The 22,757-nt window shown below is 44.7% G+C and overlaps 1 pseudogene across 1 annotated transcript; it reads left to right on the plus strand.

Moving 5' to 3' along the window:
• Positions 1 to 17,263: 17,263 nt before the first annotated feature.
• On the plus strand, positions 17,264 to 21,769 carry LOC308567505 (GTP-binding protein 10 pseudogene; annotated as a pseudogene). The gene is made up of 2 exons: positions 17,264 to 17,293; positions 20,657 to 21,769. The product of its transcript is annotated as a GTP-binding protein 10 pseudogene (transcript).
• The last annotated feature ends 988 nt before the right edge of the window (positions 21,770 to 22,757 follow it).

Here is a 22,757-nt window from a genome sequence, read left to right on the forward strand (position 1 = left end):
TTTGAATTCCCTGCCCTGAAACTGACAGCATATATTCCCACCAGTTGTTTATAAATCGCCCCTGCCACTCTCCTCCAGAGCAGTTACACAGAGTGCTGAATCTTGCTAGCACCAGCCCCCTCAACATCACCCAGCCATGGAAACATCCTCCAGCGCTCATTTAATGAAGGTATCTTCCTCTCTGCCTTCTAATGTTTGGGCCCTCCCCCATCTTTAAAGCAAAACAGACCTTCACTTGTCCTTGCTAGATGGAAAGTTGAACGGTGGTAAGGATTCATACCATTCCCAGGTATTTCAGCACATCTAAGGATTCTAATGCTGTCTGAACATGGAAATTTCTCTCTGGGTCCTCTGGAGTGGTGCATTCCAATGGATATCATTTTTTCGCCCTCAACGAGGCCCACTGAACTCCAATATTCTGTGAACTCGAAAGCTGGCAGAGGGCAGCTGGGCCCAGCCCCATTGTCCCTGGGTTCTCTTTTGCTGAGCTATTTGTTCCAAGTTCCATTCTGCTACCTAGGCTGGAAATTCCACACATGCTCAGCTCAAAGGAATGCAGCTCAAGCTGGCCAAAGAGCTTGCCAGGAAATGAGGAGCAACTTTGCATTTGTGGCTTCTTTTCACTTGTGGCTTCCTCTCTCGCAGCTGTGAGGCAGACTATGCTACTGCCGAAGCTGTTCCACCAGCCTTTTCCAGTTGGAGAGCAACTACTTCCAGGTCACCTCTGCTGACTTCTACAAGCAGCCTGGTGCCTGACCTTTAAAGGCCCAAAGGCCTTTCATTTGACATGGTATTTAATGCCTTCCTGGTATTTCCATGACTTGTTTAATCCCTTCATTTATTTACTTAGGTATTCACTCATTCATTGATATAAAACATTATTTAATGAGCACCTACTACAGGGGTGGGGAGCCTTTTTCTGCCAAGGGCCATTTGGATATTTATAACATCATTCACGGGTCATACAAAATTATCAACTTAAAAATTAGCCTGCTATGTTTGGTCATATTTAATTAATCTCCTAATGTGATGGCTGGAACTGCTTCTCTTTGGTTAGGCCTTGGCAAGGCCAGACCTAAGGATTTCTTGGGGTGTATGTGGCCCGCAGGTCAGACATTCCCCACCCCTGACCTATATGCCAGGCCCTATGATAGGAGTTAAGGACTGTAAATCAAACATAGGCCCTGCTCTCACAGAATTTACTGTATGGTAAGATGGTAGCTAGAAGCAGTTACACATACATACAATTGTAGCACATTTAAAACCCTTGCAGGTAGGAATGGTGTTGGGAATACAGACAGCCTGCATCACACAGATGTTTGAGTGATCCTTGTAAAATGTGAAATGTCGCCATTAGTCCTTAATTTTCCACATTAACAGGTGAATGCACAAACCGCAGACTATCTAAAAGTGTTCCTTAAGCCCTAGCCAGTTTGGTTCAGTGGTTAGTGTCGGCCCTCTGACTGCAGGGTCCCAGGTTTGAGTTCAGCCAAGGGCATGTACCTCCATGGCAGGCTCCATCCCTGGCACCGGCTGGGGCATGTCTGGGAGGCAACCAATTGATGTCTCTCTAACGTGGATTTTTTTTTTTCTCTCTCTCTCCCTTCCACTGTCTCTGGAAAAAATAAGCAATGGAAAAAATATCCTCAGGTGAGGATTTTTTTAAAAAGCGCAGCCAGTGTGGCTCAGCAGTTGAGCATCAACCTAGGATCTAGGAGATGGCGGTTCGATTCCCGGTCAGGGCACATGCCTGGGTTGTGGGCTTGATCCCCAGTAGGGGGCGTGCAGGAGGCAGCCGATCAATGACTCTCTCATCATTGATGTTTCTCTCTCTCCTTCTCCCTCCCTCTCTCTGAAATCAATAAAGATATATTTCTTTAAAAAAGTGTTCCTTAAGATTGTTCCCTGTTGGCTTCAGAACACATACTCTGTCATGTAAAGAATTCAACCTCAAGTCCCTCCTTTGCCCATCCCTAACATTAGGCCCTAGTTGGAGGATAAGTGGACTGCAAGAGGAATAAGGCCCCAGGCACAAATAGCTACCGAGAAGAGCTTGTTTCCAGAAAAATCATCAGGGGTGCCCTCCCACCTACCTCCAAGGCTCGCAAAAGAGCACTAGACTTACTAAGCCCACCCCGCCTCATGGGTCTGGCCTGCTGGTGGTTGAACCCCATGAAGTTGCTGCTGTTTGACTGTTTTTGACCTACCAAAATTGCACTTTCATATAGTTCAACCTAATATATCTGAGAATAAACAAAAAAATTCTATCAATAAATGAAGAGCTTGGGAATAACCAGCCTACCTAGCAAGCCGGCGTCTCTGACTTCATCTCAGCGGGCCAGGGCTGGGATGTGATGACTGAATGGCCAGCAACCTAATCAATTGTATGGGGAACACATGAAATAAGAGTGAGGGATATGGTCGGCCTGAGTGGCTCCGTTGGTAGAGTCGCCCTGTGAGCCGAAAGGTTGCCGGTTGGATTCCCAGTCAGGGCACATGCCTGGGTTGAGGGTTTGATCCCGGGGTGTGTACAGAGGGCAGCCGATCAATGTTTCTCTCTCACATTGATGTTTCTCCCTCTCTCTCTCCCTTCCTCTCTCTAAGCATGTCCTCAGATGAGAATTTAAAAAAAAACAAAAAACATGAGGGGTTAGAAGGATGGAGACTAGAAGGAGGAAGGAAAAATAAAGTTGAGTAAAGCCAAGAGGCCAGAAGTTGGCACTTATTACCTACCACTGTCCTGGAGAGAGAAGCCTGAAATTGGAGCTCACACACACAGACATGCTGGGCTATGAGGCGGAGATGACTCGCTAAGCCCCACCCGGACTCGAGTGAAATCTGCCTCCTTTAACAGTGAGAAACACCCACCAACCAGACTGCTGATGACTCATTTGGCTCCCTGGGATTACTAATACTGGGAAAAGGGTACCCCTATTGACAGGAGCATTCCAGTTACTGAAGGACTAGCACCAACTGTTAATAAGTCAGTGGGTATCTACTGCAGCCTCCTATGAGCTGGATTGCTGGGACTCAGGTTTGTCCAGGCTTATGAAGCTCAGGATACCGGTTTGGCTGTGAAACAGGTCCAGCTCCGTGGTAAATTCATTAAGGTAACACAACCCTGGGTGGCCTCTTTGTGATCAGTCAGATGACTCTTGCACAAAGCAAAACCTGACTCAATCATTTTTATCACAGTGCAGGGGATGTAATTAGGTCAGCACAGCACGACTGTCTTGTTGCCTGACCCTAACTAACTCCATCCCTAATCCTTCATCATGACCCAACCGGTAGACCTGAAATTGTCTGGCATTTTCTGCTCTGACTCAGAGCCACCCCAGTCCTAGATATCAGGTCAGGTCAGTAGGTCAATGGTACTGTCATCCTAATTGAGCTAAAAAGGCAGGGAAAGGGTGAGGGAATAGGGAGTGCAGAGAGATCTTCCCATGCCGAAGGCAAGTCCTTATTTCACTCTGCTCTTTACTTCAGTCGAGTGCATGCTTCATGGAGTCAGACCTTGGTTCAGATCACAGCTCTGCCTTTTCCTAGCAAGTCACAACTTCTTTGTACCCCAGATTTTTTCACCTGTAAAGTGGGGATGATAAACCCATCTGTCTCATGGAGTTGTAAGGACCAAATGAGGGGATGAATTGAAGACCATTCAGTTCACCGTGCCTGGCAAATAGTCAACCCAATAATGTTAGGTATTATTGATAGCATTAATGTTATTACTAAGGCACATATCTTGAATTATAGTTATATGGGGGGGTTGGGTAACTACTTTTATCTGTCCTCTCCTGTGCTAGTCATTCAATTTCTGGGTCTTCAGTGCCTGCTGGCTGAGAGCCTGCCCCATGGTAGACAATCACTAAACATTTGTTGACCACCAAAAAAAGGGCCCTGGCTGGTGTGGCACAGTGGTTAGAGCCGGCCTGAGCATGGAAGGGTCTCTTCGATTCCTGGTCAAGGGCAAGTACCTGGGTTGCAGGTTCAGTCCCCGGCCCCAGATGGGGCGCGTGCAGGAGGCAACGGATCAATGTGTCTCCTCACACTGATGTTTCTCGCTTTCTCTCCACCCCTCTCCCTTCCACTCTCTCTAAAAAAATCAGTGGGAAAAACACCCTGAGGTGAAGATTAACAACAACAAAAAAAGTTAATGTTTCATGCTTTGCACTGGCAATTACTATGAAATCGCTTGGTATTTTGATATCTTCTCTCAAATCTCCTGGTTATACAGTTTTGACTCATGTTAACTCAGTAAGCTGCAAATGGCTGGATCAAAAAGCTACTACAAAGTACCCCATTTACCTAGTGACTCTGCCGCTCCTCCTGAGGACCTCACTGCTGCCTGCTACCCACTCAGTCCTCTTAGCCCAAATAGAACTGGGCTTAAAGGCCTGAGTTTACACAGGCTGGTGTTTGAGGGAGGGGTCAGGAGTATCCTCAAATAATCATCGATTAGCCTCCTGTCAAATGATTAGCCTCCTGTCAAAGAGGAAGAAAGCACTTTGATGACTGTGGTATGACCTCGGCTTGGAGTTAATCCTCAGTGGTGTGATTCTGGGGTCTGGCCCACCCCCAACCCCTCCCTGGCCTCAGGCAGACCTCTCCCTGCACAGGGAAGCCCAGCCTATCAAATGCCAAAGGATAGAAACTGGAAAAGCTTTGTGAGGCTGCCTGGGGCTTTCTCCCTTGTTGCTGGCAAATCTCCTTTGGGGCATCTGTGGGTCTTGGCCTTGGAGGAACAAAAAGTATGCCAAGAACTTGTAAACAACTGCAAATTTATGTAAATCAATAAGGTACAATTATAAATTGTGTATTGAACCTGCTACTAAATGAAGCTCAATGAAGAAGAATAATTTGTATTTCTCAGCTAATTAAAGGTTCTTAGTGACATTGTGCATCTCCCTTCCCTCTACTGTCAAGTCCATGGCAAAGAAGCTCAGATCCACGCCCCCCCCCCATCCACCCTCCAAACTGCAGGAAATCCTCAATTGCTCCAAGACTTATCAACATATCCCAACCCAACCCCCAGGTCGCTGAGCCCCTCACATCTCCCAGGATGTCCCGCACGAAAGGGAACCTCCTTTTCTTGGTGTAGAAAATGTGAAGCCTGAAAATCTCTCAACCCCTGAATATGTGACCGAGGTTACTCAAGGTCTCCCCCAGTGTCCCCAGTTCTCCTGCTGGGCCAGCTGTGGCTTTCTAGAACCATCCAATTCCACGGCATGGCCTGGAATGGCCTATGTGGCCCTTCCTCCTGGACCTGAGTCCCTAGCCAGCCAGCAAGAGTCCTGGGGGATAGCATCCGGAAGTCCACCTGCCCCAAACCCTGCACCCCTAGCTCAGCTGGTCCAGAAGGGAACTGCTGTCCTGTCATCCTTCCCTTCCCTTCCCTTCCCTTCCCTTCCCTTCCCTTCCCTTCCCTTCCCTTCCCTTCCCTTCCCTTCCCTTCCCTTCCCTTCCCTTCCCTTCCCTTCCCTTCCCTTCCCTTCCCTTCCCTTCCCTTCCCTTCCCTTCCCTTCCCTTCCCTTCCCTTCCCTTCCCTTCCCTTCCCTTCCCTTCCCTTCCCTTCCCTTCCCTTCCCTTCCCTTCCCTTCCCTTCCCTTCCCTTCCCTTCCCTTCCCTTCCCTTCCCTTCCCTTCCCTTCCCTTCCCTTCCCTTCCCTTCCCTTCCCTTCCCTTCCCTTCCCTTCCCTTCCCTTCCCTTCCCTTCCCTTCCCTTCCCTTCCCTTCCCTTCCCTTCCCTTCCCTTCCGCTTTTCATTCTACCCACCCAGCTGTCCTGGGGGTATCCTAGGGTCACGCTGGAGTCCTCCCTGCCACCCTTCTCTATCCCATTAATCACTAAATCCTACTGCCCTCCAAACTAGGGTGTTCTTCTAGATCAAAAAATCAGCTCAGGTCATCACTTCTGTTTAAAACCATTCAATGACTACCTGTTACTTCCAGAATAAAGGCTAAAATTCTTAACAGGATTTAAAAACCTTTCACTTGGCCCTTTTGAAATAAGAGGATTTATAATCTTTTCAAAACCAGCAAAAGTCCTAACATAATCTTAACTTTTCCAGCTGTCAAAGCTATTTAAGATGGATAAGGTCTACGTTAAGTTGTTAAAAGGTAATGAACTCATCTGGCCTGAATGGGTATGAGTTCCAAGGGATATATTTTTTTCATCTTTCTTTGCTCCACTTGCTACATTTCCTTCTCCTTAGGTGACTGTTAACCGGGTTTATTAAGACAGGGTGGAGAGGGCAGGTGTGTGGGCAGGGAGCTGAAGGAGGAGCACTGTAGATGAGGTTGCTGGTGATGCCCAAGAAATCCCCCAAATGGCTCACCAGTCCCTCATTTCTACTCTTATCAGCACAGTGCAGCTGTCAGAATTCCTCTTAATGGCAAAAAGCTTTGGAAGGAATGTGCTTACTCAACAATAGGGATGGTATGTAAACTATAGTTGGAATAATATGGTGCCATTTAAAAGGAAGGTTTTGAAGGCTTTGCGGCAACATGAAAAACCATGTATGACTTCACATTAAGTGGAATGTAGACCATTGTCTGAGCCAAGAGAGGTGGTGTGGGGATGTGAGAGGGTGACAAAAACATGGATTTTCTAGCTGGAGAGACCAGACTGGGTGCTCAGTTCCCACTTCCCCCAAGCACGAGCTGTGCAATCATCTGCAAGTCACTTAACTTCTCTGGGCTTCAGTTTCTTCTTTTTAAAACTGTAAATAATAATGCAAACTGGATTGTCTTATTAGCTAAAATAATTCATGTGAACGTACCAGGCAGAAATTAAATTAGGAGCGCAATAAACATTAGGTTATTTCTAATTCGCTAAATTGTGTGTGTTTGTATGTATACAGGGTGTCCCCTCACATGTATACACACTTTACCAGTTGATAGCTCAATTGATGTTTCTTTCTTTTCTGATTTAACTTATTGGAATTAATAATTATTCAAAGTGTGTATACATTTTTAGGACATCTTCCCCCTTTGTGTCTCAGTTCCTTCATCTATAAAGTAGAGCCAGAAATATTCACCTCCCAGGGGTATTATGAGGATTCAGTGAAATCATGGATGCAGGGGTGGCTGACACCTACTCATGCTGGATCTGAGTGGAAAGAATGAAGGAATCAGAACGGAGATGGTGATCTAAATTTTGACTCCATTACTTATAATAACAGCTACCATAAGTTCAGTAATTAGGGTGTTCCAGGCTCTGTGACTTATCTTTTAAAATTTTTGCAGCAACTCAGCATGGATGGAGGTATTATTATCCTCACTTTACAAGTGAGGACACAGAGGCACAGAGAGGTTAATTAACTTGCCCAAGGCCTCTCAGCTAAGTGGTGAAGCCAGGCAATCTGATTCCAGAGCCTATATTTTCTGGCAATGTGAGTAAGAATAAGACCTATAATCTTTCTGATCCTCACTTTCTATAGTTATAATATTGGGAAATCTTTGTGAGGATTAGAAAAAATGTATATAAAATGACTATCAGGCAAATGCCTGGAATTTCCTGGCTATTAAGTGGTTTAACTAAATGTTCAGTGTTATGGGTTGAATTGTGTTTTTGTCCAAAAGATGTTGAAATCCTAACTCCTAGAGCCTATGAATGTGACTTATTTCGAAATGGGGTCTTTGCAGATGATCAACTTAAGATTAGGTCATTAGAATGGAAAATGCAGACACAGCAGCATGCACACAGGGAGAAAGCCTTGTGAACATGAAAGCAGAGATTGGGGTGATGCATGGACAAACCGAGGAATGCCAAAGATTGCCAGCAAACCACCAGAAGCCCGGAGAGAGGCATGGAACTCTCTCCCTCACAGCTTCAGAAGGAACTAACCCTGCTGACACTTTAATTTTGGACTTCTAGCCTCCAGAACTATATGAGAATAAATTCCTGGTATTTTAAGCCACCCAGTTTGTGGTAGTTTGTTACAACAGCCCCAAGAAACTAATAGCTCATTACATGTTACCTGTATAATCATCTATTTGCTTTGGGTCCCTGGGTCCCTGGGTGTACAGAGCAGTCCTCGAGCATGCTGGGTGCTCCGCCCGTGTGCAGCCCTGTAGCCCTAACGGTAGACACTGTCAGTCTAACACAAAATTAGGAGGCGGAGCCAAGGTTAGCTTTGTGGGGTCCCATCTGCCTTTTGTTTTTGTTTGTTTGTTAAGCTCTCCAGGACCGATTTTTATTTAATTATTTTAAAATATTTTTATTGATTTTTAGGGAGGGAAATATATATGTGAGAGCCTCCTGCACACCCCCTACTGGGGCCCACAACCCTGGCATGTGCCTTGACCAGGAATAGCACAGGCAGCCTTTCAGTGCATGGGATGACCCTCCGCCAACGGAGCCACACTGGCCAGGGCCCGGCCTGCCTTTTGTGCTTCCCTGGGGTAACTTCCCACTGCTCTTATGCTACCCTGGGTAGGGAAAATGCCTTCAATAAACTCATCAGAAGAAGGTGCTGGTGAGTAAATAAGTTTTCCCTCCCAAGGGAATTAATCACACTTGAAAGGTGAAATCTCAAATACTTTGGGCCCGGCCGGGCGTGGCTCATCGGCTGAGCGTTGACCTATGATCAAGGAGTTCAATTCCCGGTCAGGGCACATGCCCAAGTTGCGGCTTGATCCCCCGTCAGGGGTGTGCAGGAGGCAGCCGATCAATGACTTTCGTCATTGATGTTTCCATCTCTCTCTCTCCCTCTCCTTTCCTCTCTCTGAAATCAATAAAGATACATAATTTGGTGCCTGGTTGGAAAAGATTTTAGGTCAAGACCCCCCCAGAACCCCACAAACCATGTGCTTGCCCTGCACCCTGTGCATTGCTCTCTGCACCCAGATAGCCATGTTGTCAGAGCCCAGGGGATGCTTTCTAGCAGAGAGGCTGTCTAAGCAGCCCAGGTAAGCACTTCCAGCCTTCAGGGAAATCAGGGTGGCCTCGGGGAGCATTTGGAAATGGAGAGGTGGGAGGACCTTGTGAGCCCCAGAGATTTATTGTTAAAGCCTGGAAAACAATTAGAGTTGGAATGAGCTCACCCAGCAGCAGCAGGGGGCCCTGCCCAGCTCTGTTCTTCAGGAACTCTCAATTCCCTCAGGTTGATTTTCAGGAAAAGAAAAGAATTCCCCAAACAGAAAGATCATCACAGTTGTTTAAAACAGGGGGGAGAACCCCATCTGAAATGTTCTTTGTTTTTGTTACCTGTTAGGCTGTAACAAACCACCTGTATAAGTTACCTATTGCTGTTTAACAAATTACCTTGAATTTAGCAGCTTAAAGTGACTAAGCTTTATTATCTCACACAGTTTCTGGGGGTCAGGAATCTGGGCCAGGGTTCTGGATCAGGGTCTGTAACAGGGCTGCAGCCAAGCTCGCAGCTGGGCCTTCCAAGACGGCGCTCTCATGTGGCTGTTGGTAGGAGGCCTCGGTTTCTTGCTCACGGTTGTCCAGAGGCCTCAGGTCCTCATCATGTGGGTGTGGGGTGACCATCCCAGTTTACTCAGGGCTGAGTGGGTTTTCAGGATGTGAGACTTTCAGTCTAAAACCAGGATCGTCCTGAGGGACCTGACAACCAGTTGGTCATCCTATGTGGACTTCTCTCCATGGGGCTGCTCACAAAATGAAGAGTGAACTGCGAGGGACCCGGACAGAAGCAACAAGGTCTTTTATAACTTACTCTTGGGAGTAATATACCGTGTATCGCTTTTGCTCTATTTGGTTAGTCACACAGACCAGCCCTGGTACAATGTGCAAAGGGACTATAAAAGGGTGTGACTATCAGGAGGAGTCATTTTGGAGGCTGGCTACCCTCTTACCCCCAAATCTAGTGGCAAAAAGCACTACCATTTTAGAACCTCTCCTGAGTCTGTGGGTTAACAGGGCTCAGCTGGGTGGTGCTTCTGCAGCCCCCCAGGATGGTGGCTGGAGCAGCCATCCTCTGGGTCTCCCCCAGCTGGAGTCCCACAGGAATCCCACCCACCCACACGGCTGGCAGCTGGTGCCGACTGCTGGCTGTGAGCTCAGCTGCGGCTGCCAAGGGACAGTCCTGGTGCTCCTCCGAGCGACCTGTCCACGTGGCTGGGGCTAAGTTCTGAGACGGGACACCCCAACAACAAGCATGCAAGAGGAAGGAAACAGAAGCTTCCGGTCTTTAAGGCTTGAGACTGGAGGTCCTCAAACATCTTATGCTGCATTGCGTTGGGCAAAGCAGTCGCAGGAATAGCCCAGATTATAGAAAGGGGAAATAAACTCTACTTCTAGATGTGAGGGACGGCATATGCTTATAGGAAGGGGAGGAATGATCAGGGGCTGCTATACTCCCTAATGGGGCTTCCACACTCCCTAACGATTGTGCTTTGGGGTCTGTCATTGGGGAATGCACAAAATTCCCCCAGGTGAAGAGGTATTCCAGGCACTCTCAAATTCCTGGATCTATAACCCTAGTTTTTGTTTTTTTTAATTTTTTATTTAAAAAAACTATACAAGTCACGGTGTAATGATATACATTAGTTTAAAACATTAGAAAACATAGGTAAACACATGGACAAAAAACCCTATGATTCCAATACCTGAAGACAATACCGTATAATTTTGGTACATAGCATCCTAGAATTTATTCTATGCAAAAGTAATAATTTTATTTTATAAAAATGGGACAATTCTATACTTACTGTTTTAGAACCTGCCATTTTCACTTAACACTACATTGTGAACATATTTTCGTGACAGCTTAAGGGTTGTATAGTGTTTCATTGTCAAGATTCCTGATTGCAACAACAGAAACCAACTCTGGTTAACTTGATCGGCAAAGAAGAATTTTTTGGAAGGGTATTGGATAGCTCGGAGGATCTATGATATGTTAATTTATAGCTATTACAGTGGAACAAACCGCAAAAGTTAGTGGAATAAAGTCACCACCATCATTTCAATAAGCTCGTGAATTCTGTGGGTCAGGAATTCTAACAGCACAGCAGGGATGATGCAATAACCTCTGGGACCTCAGTCCCAAATGTGAGTGAGGTAAAAGGCCGGAGTAGGGATGGGGTAATGGAATGAACTGGAGGCTTCTTCATTCACATATTTGGAGATTGGGCTGGGATGACTTGAACCCTGGGCTGAGCTGGGACAATTGGCCAGAGTGCCTATACATGGCTTTTCCATGTGGCTTGCTTCTTGACAGTGGGGCAGCCTCTAGGTAGTGTGACTTCTTACTAGGTAGCTCAGTGCTCCAGGAGCTAATGTTCTGGTGACGAGGGAGGGAGCTGCGTGTCTTTCATACCTGGCCTTAGAAGTCACTTCCACCACAGTCCACTGATCAAAGTAGTCATAACCCTGCCCTAGTTCAAGGGGAGTGGACAAAGACTGTGCTTCTCGATGGGAAGAGTGTCAAAGAACTTGTGGCCATGTTCTAAAATCCCTACAAGTAGGGTAAGCTAAGCTGCGGTAACAAAGAAAGCCTAATTTAGAGTGATTTAACAAATACAGAAGTGTATTTCTCTTGCACAAAATAGTTTCAAGGTGAGTAGTCTAGGTTACTGAGGTAGCTCTGCTCCACTGCCAACAGGGCAATCTTGAAAATCACTGTTTTTGTGCCTTTGTGGACAAAGCCTGAGGCAGGAGCATCTCACTGGCCACACTTAGCTCACATGCCTGTGCTTTACCTTCCAGGGAGCAGGGAGTGGGCCATGTGTAGGCATTTCAGCCAGCAGCTCCAGCTAAGCTCCCAGCTAAGCTCCCCGCTAATCGCCAGCGTCAGCTACTAACCACGGGAGTGAGCCAGCTTGGACTCTTTAGACCAGTTGAGCCCCAAAATCTATAGGCCTAAATGACATCCCATGGAACAGGACTGCTCAACTGGGCTCAGTCAATCCAAACAGTGATGAAAAAACTCAAATAAAATAGTTATTGTGTTAAGTCACTACATTTTGGGGGAGGTTTGTTACATAGCAATGGAGTGGGGACCTCCAAAACAGTGGGGAGCTCCTCATTCTTGGATGAGTCCCAGCAGAGTCTGAAGAGGGAACTCCTGATCTGGGGATATAACTGGAGTACAGGGTCTTCGATGATCCTTATGAGTTCAGTGCACTAGTGTGGGTCTGTATAGGACAGTTTCCTTGTCGCCTGCCGCAGCTGGGGAAACATTCACTGAGTCACAAGGCTGGGAGGAGAAACTGCGCATGAATGAGTTAATAGAAATCTGGGAAAGATTCCCAAAGTAAATAATGTTGATTTTCAGCACAAAGAAGGCATTGCTTAATGCTGTGAAAATGCACATAAACAGTCATTGCTTTATGACCGATTTGCTATGTTTTCAAATTTCAAAACCACAGCCATCAGATAAAAAAAAAATAACAGCACTTGGAAATGCTTAAACACTGTGCATAGTTCCCCAGGGGTCATAAAAGTATCCTTATCTTTTGGAAGTTCACAGTCCTGTAGGCAAGAGGTGGTGCCAATCTGACCTTAGGGTGACCCCAGTTGGCACTTGGATCTCAAAGCAAAATGTAACTACTCCTCCCACTTAAGGAGCAGAGGAGAAAGCTGACATCAGTTCAGCAAGATGGTGGCTCTTTGGCCTTATCAACCTTAGGCATTTACTCTCCTAACCCTCACCTTTCTTTCAGTCCCTTCCAGTTCAGTGGTTTTTAAATTTGGGGCCATCAAAATTGCCTGGAAAATATTTTAAAAATACAAATTCCAGGGTTCCTCCACAAAAGATCCCCATTCTATAAGTCTGGGGTTGGAAATCAGAATTTTCATGTTAACAAGAACCTGACTATTCTTCCATAGATAAACCCCATAGCACGTCTTGAAGAGCACTGTAACCCCTGAAAACATGGGAGAGAGATGGGGGTCCTCTTTAAGCCAAACCTCCAGAGACAAGAATGGCACTTGGAAAGGGATCTTCAGATTCCAAGCCAGGCAGGATCTGGCTGCTGTCAGTGGAAATGAGACCCTTTCACGGAGTCACAAGGAAAGAATTCCGGGAGACCCACATATGGACGGATGTGGTTTAGTTGTAAGATTTGTTTGGGTGGAAATGGAAGACCCCTCCCAGGCTCCCAGTGTCTCATCTCTGTCTTTCCCGCTATGGAAAAAGTGCAATCTTGTCTTCATCAGGCCCCAAAATAGGGCCAGTGTCCAGAGATCTTATGCCATTTGTTCAGTCCGTGTCTGCCCCCATCGTGCTAGCATAGCCTATTCCTGCTTGGACTCTGGCTGACTCTGTGCCAAGGCCTGCACTTGGGGCCAGGCCCCAGGCGGCTGCTAGGGTCGCATGACTGCTATGGAGAGAGAAAGCCCGAGCAAACAAGGCGAGTGCATATTAGGGGTGAGAGAGAGAGAGAGAGAGAGAGAGAGAGGGAAGAGGAGAGGAGAGGAGAGAGAGAGAGAAACATCAACGTGAGAGCGAAGCATCGATTGGCTGCCTTCTGCACACCCCTGACGGGATCGAGCCTACAGCACGGGCATGAGCCCTGACTGGGAATTGAACCAGCTACCCCTTCGTGCATGGGATAGTGCCCAACCAGCTGAGCCACACCGGCCAGGGCAAACCTGTATAATTTTATTAACCAATGTCATCCCAATAAATTCAATAAAAAAAGAATTAAATATAAATAGTCAAACAAGAAATTAGAATATCTAATTTCAGGGAAATTAGAAAATCTTGGATATGATTTGGTATGTGTGTGTGTGGGGTGTGTGGCGCGGATGACGTAGGAACAGTTTTCTTGAAGGTAGAGCTATGAAATGTAATCACTAACCAGTTTGCCGTTGGGTCATTATTTTGTAGGAATCTGGGAAAATATGAACTTAAAAAAAAGAAAGAAAGAAAAACAAATCTACCTCTAACTTTATACTTGAGTAAATCTTCCCCAGGGCCTCAACCGCAGCTGCAGCCTCCGGACAGGGTTGATAAGGACTGGGTGGGTCAAATTCCTTACATTGCAGACATTGCTCAGTTTCCCAAACTGCAGCTGAGCACACAGTCTGTGGGCACTGGTGGTGGTCCCAGGGCTGGCTAGGATTAATCCCAGCCCTGTGCATTTGTGTGCAGCTGGCTCTTCTCTCTGGCTATTGGACTATATGTATCTGTCACACAGTAGGTACTTCATAAAGATTCCTTGGCTCCAGTGGTTATTGTTTTAGGGTCATCCTGGGATTCTCTTCATTCTAGTTAAAAAGAGTTTCAGGAAAAGACCTCAGTTTCCACAGTGTCCTGAGAATAAAAGATTAGTCATTTTATCTGGTCACCATCTGAGATGAAATTATTCACCATTCCCTGAGGTGGCAGCAAAAGGGTAGAACTCATTTGCATTTGCATTATCTGTGACCTTGGGAGGTCAGGTCCCTGGAACAATACGGCTCCTTCCCCTGTGTCTCAGGAAATTGCTAAGGCTTTTGGTCTGTCCCAGGTCCTAACCTTTCCTTACACCTTAGTTATAGCCTCCAAATTTATCATGGATTTTTTTTTTAAGTACACTAACATACAAAAGGGCAGTCGCAGGACCCAAGAAAGTCAGCTCTCTGGAAATTTACTGCACTCAGCAGCTGAGAGACCTGGCTGAGATGGGAGACGTAGCTCTGCCCACTTGTGTTCAGGACCTGCTTCAAGATGGGAATGGAGAGGGCCAGTTTCCTCAGTGCTGATAAGGTGACTCTCTCATCTCAGCCACAGATTATATAACACCCTGAACTTGAACTTGGAGACTGGCTTCATGCCGCAGGGATGAGTGGGGACACCAAGAAAGACTGCAGAGCACAGTGGTTGCAGTTTGTAAGTTGCCATTCAGGATAAAGCAGGAAAGGGGGGAATTTCTATAATGCAGTGGTTTGGGGTATTTAGAACTCAAGGCTGAGGCCACCTTAGGTTGTTGTCTGTGGTTTCCTTGCTGTGTGGACAGATGCCTCATTTCTGGATGCAGCCTTCCCAGCTGGGGAAGGTGTCGCTGGATGGGGAGGTTTAGGAAATGCTGCAGGCTACATTTCTTGGAGATTTCAAAGTGCACAACTCTGCTCAATGCTCTGAGAAGTCCTGCAGAAGAAAACCTGCCCAGCCGGTGTTGCTCAGTGGTTGACCATTGACCTATGACCCAGGAGATCATGGTTCAATTCCCAGTCAGGGTGCATGCCCGGGTTGTGGGCTCAATCCCTAGTAGGGGGCGTGCCAGAGGCAGCTGATCAATGACTCTCTTATCCTAGATATTTCTCTCTCTCTCTCCCTCTCCCTTCCTCTCTCCAAAATCAATAAAGACATATTAAAAAAAGAGAAACCTGCTTCAGTGTTATTTAACCTACTGTCTCCCAAAGTTATTTGACTCCAGAATTCTTTTTCCCTTGATACTACTCATGTATACCCTGTAAAAGCCAAGTTTCTAAGAACACACTTGGGAAATTCCACCCGGATGTCAAGCAGAGTTGGTTCTGGCCCCCATTGGCCTACAGCAGGGGTGGGGAACATTTTTTCTGCCAAGGGCCATTTGGATAATTATAACAACATCCCTGGGCCATACAAAATTATCAACTTAAAAATTAGCTATGAAAAAAGCTCCTAGATTTATTGAATTTCAAGTCCTGCCTGTGGTTGCCTTGACAGGGCCAGACCAAATGATTTTGTGGGCCTTATAAGGCCTGCGGGCTGGACGTTCCCCACCCCTGCCCTAAAATGAGCAGTGATGGGGACCTTTGGGTGTGACACATGATGTGGAATCCTGCTGTGATAATCCAGGAACTCATCTGTTGCACCTGTCAGGCTCCCTCCCACACTGGGATTTTGTGATTTGCTCCACACCAACCAGTAAACCATTGACGTTTCCTGAGTATCGTGTGCTAAGAGCTTTTCGTATGTCATCTGTTATAATCCCCTCTCAGCTCTATTACCCCCATTTGACTAATGAGAAAATGAAACCCAGAGAGGTTACGTAAGGAGGTCACTCGGTTAAGTCTGTGGCGAGCTCAGCTTCAGGCTGAGGACACTGGGATTCCACACTGGGATCCTCTCCTCAAACACTGACGGTGGGGATGGAAAACGGCGCAGCCACCGTGGCAAATAGTTTGGTGGTTCCTCGACAAGTTAAACATAGAAACAAAATACCATAGATGGGTTGCTTGAACAACAGGCACTTTTTTCTCACAGTGTGGGGGGCTGGGAAGTCCAAGGTCAGGGTGAGGTTCCTGGGGAGGGCCCTCATCCTGGCTTGCAGACGGCTGCCTCTCGCTGTGCCTCTCCTCTGCGCCACTCAGCCTCACTCACAAGCTGCATTTTCGAGGCACTGTTTCCAGAGCATCTGATTCCTGTGAGGAACTGATCTGGACATCAGAAAATTCCATCTCCTTGGGGGCATTGTTTTCTCCTTGAGGGACTTTATTTTCCCTGGAGCTGAAATCTAGCTCTGATATCTACTGCTTATGTGACCTTGGGCCTCTGAGCCTCAGTTTCCTCATCTGTAACATAGGATAATAATCTCCTTTTCTTCTTCCTTCCCTCCTTCCTCTTTCCTTCTCCCTTAATTTCTTTCTTCCTCCCTCATTTTATTTTTTCATTTTTAATATCCCCCAACGTCCTGTGTTAATTTCCCCCTGGAAGATCCTGGAAACCCCACATGGCTCCTCCATGAAGTGGCTGGAGAGGCACTGGCTGGTGCTCAGGAACAGACCAGCAGAGAAGGCGGCTGCTGATTAATTCCATGTCAGCTGGGGCTCCTGTGCTCTGCATCCAGAACAGGGCAGTTTCCAAGGTGACCAAGACCAGTGCGAGGGCAAGGCGAGGGCCCGGAGTTATGAGCTGCCAAACCCGGGCGCCACGCGGGCTTCCTCCGAGCCGCTCAAGCCACGCTGCTCGCCAAGGAATTTAACAACCAGCGTGTGACAGGCAAAGCGTTCCAACAATATTTAACGATCGGCGCATCTATAAATAGGATCGCCAGGACAATTTGGATAGATGTTAATATATGGGTTCAGTCCCGGAGCGACTAAACCTTGAGTTGTTTTGACCTCAGAGAGCAATCAAAAATCTGCTGCAAGGAACAATTCCGGGGTTGTCTGCGGCGATGTTTTGTTCCTGTTCAACTTGTCCTTGTGCGTATAATTTACTAACATGATAATAATGTGCTGCTTGGCAGTTCACAATTTACAAAGTGCCTTCACGCACACAGTCTCATTTGATCCTTGCAAAGCATGATTACCCGGGTGCGGGGGAGACAAGTAACTTGCCCCAGGACATCTAGGCTGCAGCAGTGAGTGGGGCTGGAGGGGAGGGGATGGCCGGAGTGGTCGAGTCCAGATTTGAGGTAAGGACTGTGTGGCTCCCAAATTGATCTTTCTTTCCTAGTTTAAAAGACTTGGAACAATCAATTCCTCCCCATCCTCAAAGGGGCCAGCACATTGGGGTCCAGCATCCTGATCTCTCCTTTGATTACTTTGCATTAAAAGTAGGCTTGCCAGATGCAGCAAATAAAAATAGGGGACACCCACTTATATTTAAGTTTCAGATAAACAATGAATAATGTTGTATAAATATGCCCCATGGTGTATTTTACCTGGCAACCTGAATGAAAGGTACTTGTTAGTTTCCTTTAAAAAATATGAATTACTTATAGAAAAATTTCAAAAATCAGATCAGCAAAAGGAAGAAAATATAAATTACTCTTAATTTTACCATCAGGTAATATTAATCTTTTAATAGTAACTTAATATTTTGGTATACCTACTGCGACTTTTTTCCATGTATATATTTATATGCATTAATTTCTTTTTAAAAAAATTGAAAGTGAGACTTACTGAATATACTACTTTCTGTAATATTCAAGTGACTGCAGGTCATTGACTGGACAGTATATTGTGTTTAGCTAATCCCCTAAAGGCAAGCCCTTAGGTTGTCTCCAATATTTTATTATTACAGACTTACCATGAACAGCCTTTGCTAAGTCTTCCTGTACATCCCTGGGATAAATTTCTGGCAGTAAAGTTTCTAGGTCAAAGGGTGTGAAAACTATTAAGGTTTTTTGGTACATATTGTCAAATTGTCCTTCAGGAAAGTTATGCCAACTTACATTCTCAAAAACAGTGCCCAAGAGGGTCATTTTCTTGCTTATTGTGAGCACTGGGGATTATCATTAAAAAGCAAAAAAAGAAAACTAACCACTTTGCTTCTGAACTTGCCCTGACCCCATAATCACTTTCAACACTCTGTCCGTAACCCATACTTAATGATCTTATTTCTTTCTACAGAGCTTCTGTTTCTAAGAGAGGGGAATAAATAGATTAGGGATAGAAATGACTACCACTGTCCCATCACGACCATGTCAGACATCAGTAATCAATCCTAGAAGCAAGTAAAACTGTCACTTTTGCAGAGAACATGAAAACCCCAAAGACTCCATAAAAATTGCTACAACTGATAAACTAATTCAGCAAAGATGCAGGATAAAAATCAATATGCAAAAATCTGTTGAATTTCTATACATTAATAATGAATGGTCAGAATGAGAAATTAAGAAAACAATTCTATTTACAATTGCATCAAAACAAAAAACAACCCCCCCCCCCCAAACCCTAGGAATAAATTTAACCAAAGAGGCAAAATACCTGTACACTGAAAACTACAAGACATTAATAAAAGAAATTGAAAAAGATACAAATAAGTAGAAAGATATTCCATGCTCATGCATCAGAAGACTTAATATTTTTAAAATGTCCATACTACCCAAAGTAATCTACAGATGTAATTCAATCCCTATCAAAATTCCAATGGCATTCCCTCCCCCCCACAGAAATAAAACAAAAAATCATAACATTTACATGGAACCATAAAAGACCCTGAAAAGCCAAAGCAATCTTGAGAAAGAACAAAGCTGGAGGCATCATGGCCCCAATTTCAAACTCTATCACAAAACTATAGTAATTAAAACAGTATGGTATTGGCATGAAAACAGACACATAGATCAATGGAACAGAATAGGGAGCCCAGAAATAAATCCATCCATGTATGGTCTATTAATTTATGACCATACATAAAAGAGTTACAAATATACAGTAGGGAAAGAACAGTCTCTTCAATAAATGGTGCTGGGAATATTGGACAGCCACATGCAAAAGAATGAAACTGGGACACTATCGTACCCCATACAAAGAACAAAAATCCAACTAAAAATGGACTAAAGACATCATTCTCCCCTTAATAATGCAGCCTTTGATCTTGACTTGAATTAAAGTATTTTAATTTCAATGTAATTTTAGCCTCAAGAGCTACTTGGGAGTAACTTCAGCTTCCAAAATAATTTGTATAGAACCGATATTATTTCTTCCTTATATGTTTGGTAGAATTCACCTGTAAAGCCATCTGGACCTGGAGTTTCCTTTGTGGAAAAGTTTTAAACTATAAATTCAATTTATTTAATAGATATACAGGTTATCTATTTGTTCTGCTGTAAGCTTTGATAGTCTGCGTGTTTCAAGGAATTTGTCTATATCATTTAAGTTGTCAAATGTATTGGTGTAAAGCTGTTCATAAATTTCCCTTTTCATCATTTAAACCTCTGTATAATCTATAGTGATACCTTCCCTCCAATTCCTTACATTGGTAATTTGTATATGAATTACTCTTTTAAACAATAAAAATTCAACAAGAAGATAGGATTCCTTTGTTCACACGAGAAAACCTACTTAAGTTTGAAGTCTTTACATTTACACATTTTAATAGAATTGATTCTCATGCTGAATTAATGCAGCAGGAGGCTTATGGGAAGGGGAAGGGGGATGGTCAGATGGAAATCTGATTTGTAACCAGGTTCTATCATTATGAAAGGAGGAAGCAGAGGTGGCAGATCACCTAGGAGTTATTTGTCTTCTCAGAGTCAAAGAATGGGGTAGTTTTGGTCAAGATCATTGACTCCTACATTCTGGATCCTTAGCAAAACTTTCAGTTAGCCATCTGTTATTTTAGTAGCATGTGGTCCGAAATGATGTCACCTTGCCTGTTTACTTTCAAACCCCAGAGACTTGTTTTTCAGTCATTTAATAAGGTGACTCTAGTAGACAGTAAAGATCCTGTTTCAGGATCACCATTGGAATTTACAGTTTATGAAGAGACATGTGCTCGCTCAGCTAGGTCACTGAGAACTCCAAAAACACCACACAGGATATCAACAAATATATAAGTATGTTAACTAACATCTGTAAAACCCTGGAGATTTTGACAACAGTGGCCAGCTCAGATAATATTCTAGGTCTACTTTTCCAGGAATTATGTGTGTGTGCATGGGGGGGGGGCCAGGTGTGGGGGGCAAATGGGAGGCAGGCCAGGGGTTGAAATAGTGGGAAAGTTGTGGGCTTCAGAGTTAGACCTAAATTCATGGTTTGGTTTTCCATTCACTAGCTGTGGACTCAGGGCCAGTTCTGGACTCTACTTTCCTCATGTACAAAATGGTGGTAAACGATATCTACTTTACACTGCTCTTGGGATGTTTAAATGAGCTAATATGTGTGTAGCAGAGATGATCAACTTTGAATGAATCTCCAAGTATGGTTCCTGGGCCAGCAGCATCAGCATCACCTGGAAAGTCGTTGAAAATGTAAATTCTTGGAATCCTGGCCCATGGGAGCAGCCGTGCCCTGCAGTTGCGTTTGTTCAGAGGGCATGGACACCTCGATAGCCTGACTTCACCACGGGAGGAAGTGGTGAATGGGTTACCCTCGTTTAGGTGGAAGGTGGAAAAGGTGGTGATGTCTGGGTTGCAGCTCATAATGGAAGGACTTTAAAACAACTTAAAGACAGATAAGCTCAGAAACGGTTTGTGGCTGGAGAAGGAGTGAGCAGTCAGGTTAGTGCTCTAAAGGGCTCCAAAGGAAAAGACTGTGAAATTCCTGTACCTGTCGGTATTTCAATAACTGATGGAAATGGTAAAATTATAGAACTCAGTAATGAGAAAGACAGAATTTTGGCAGCTGAGAGAGGTCTCGGTGGTAAGTTACTTATAAATTTCTTACCCTTGAAAGGCCAGAAACGAGTAATTCACCTTGATCTACAACTTCTAGCTGATATAGGTCCAGTGGGATTCCCAAATGCGGGAAAATCCTCGTTGCTAAGTCAGATTTCTCACACAAAACCTGAGATCGCAGATTATGCATTTACAACAGTAAAGCCTGAACTTGGAAAGATTATATATAAAGACTTCAAACTGGTAACAGTTGCCGAGCTTCGTGGTTTCACAGAAGGAGCGATAGAAACAAAGGAATGGGCCGCTCATCCTCAGGCATATAGGGAGAATGGAACAACTCCTTTCTGTTGTCGATATTTCTGGGTTTCAGCTTTAGTCCCAAAATCAATGCAGAACTGCCTTTGAAACTATAATACTGCTGACAAAAGAGCCGGAGTTGTACAAGGAGGAGCTTTAGGCGAAACCTGCACTTCTGCAGTTAATACAATGGACTTGCCTGAAGCCCGAGATAAATTCCACGTACTGATGAATCAAGTCCAGAATCCTACAGATTTTCTGCATTTATTTGAAAAAACAAAACAAAACTTGATTCCAGAGAGGACTATGAAGTTCCAAAATATCACCCCACCTCTGCAATTAGCAGAGAAGGAACTGATGAATTAAAGAACTGTCTAAGGAAATCTCTGGATGAACTCGAAGTGTCCATACCGGGAAAGTGATATGTATCATAAGAAACAGTTGCTTAATTTCCAGATTTCCAGCGTGATATCTTATAGTGAGCCACCAGCAAAGAATGCTGCTACTAGTTTCAGAATGAATATGATTTAAATCTATTAAAAATGATATGAAATTGAGTTTGAAAGCTTTTTCACAGACATGATTCTTTTGAATGTTAGTTATTACTAACCTACACCCCCATTTGAGAACCATATCTTTTAAAGTTGTTTTGTAGTTAGGCGTATCAATAGTAAAAAAGTAACTGAGAGCTAAAAATGACAGTTTATAGTTTTATGGCCAATCCACCGATAATGAAATCCTCTGATATTCCTGTAAAAAAAAGTAAATTATTGAGGTCCAGTCCACAGCAACTGACTCAGAAACTCAAGGGGCGGGGCCCAGCAATCTATGTTTCAACAAGCCCTCTAGATAATTCTGACGGTGCCACATTTGAGAACCACTGGGCTAGCACACTCCTTAGCACCTGGCAAAAGCTCAAGAAATGCTAGTTTTCTCCCCTTATTTATACTTTCTTGATAATGATTTTTCTGCTTCTTGTTGGTTCTCATACTAATTAAACACTTCGAGAGTCAGATAGCCTTTTTCTGTCTCTCCTTTTTACCTTTCTCTTCGCAGTTCCTGGTGTTAGCATTCAGTAGGAACTCAGAGAAAGTTAACTATATTTCCATGTACCAAATAAGGACAGGACTGCCCTGGGCTTTCCAGTGCTTTACTTATTTATTTGACTTATATAGCACCTTGGCTCAATGGTGTGTCTGGAAGATGGAGTGTTCAGTGTGCTCCTGGAGTGGGTACCAATCTAGCTCTCAGACCAGGGATGCTGGGAGTGTAATGTCTTTCTCCCAGTGTCACCCAGGGGCCGCTTTAACCTCAATAAACATAAAAGCCCATCAATGTTGTAGACCACTGGGTCCTGATTAAAGAAGAGATGTAATAAAACCTCATCAGGAAAGGGAAGGCCAATAAATAAATGAAAAACCTAAAGTGTGCAGAAAATTCTTTTTTGGGGGGAAAAATGAAATTTTATTTGCATAGCACTTTATGGTTTAAGAAATACCTAGAGCTGAGACCAGTTAAG

The sequence above is a fragment of the Miniopterus schreibersii genome, assembly GCF_964146895.1.
Source record: "Miniopterus schreibersii genome assembly, chromosome: 15".
Classification (NCBI taxonomy): Eukaryota; Metazoa; Chordata; class Mammalia; order Chiroptera; family Miniopteridae; genus Miniopterus; species Miniopterus schreibersii.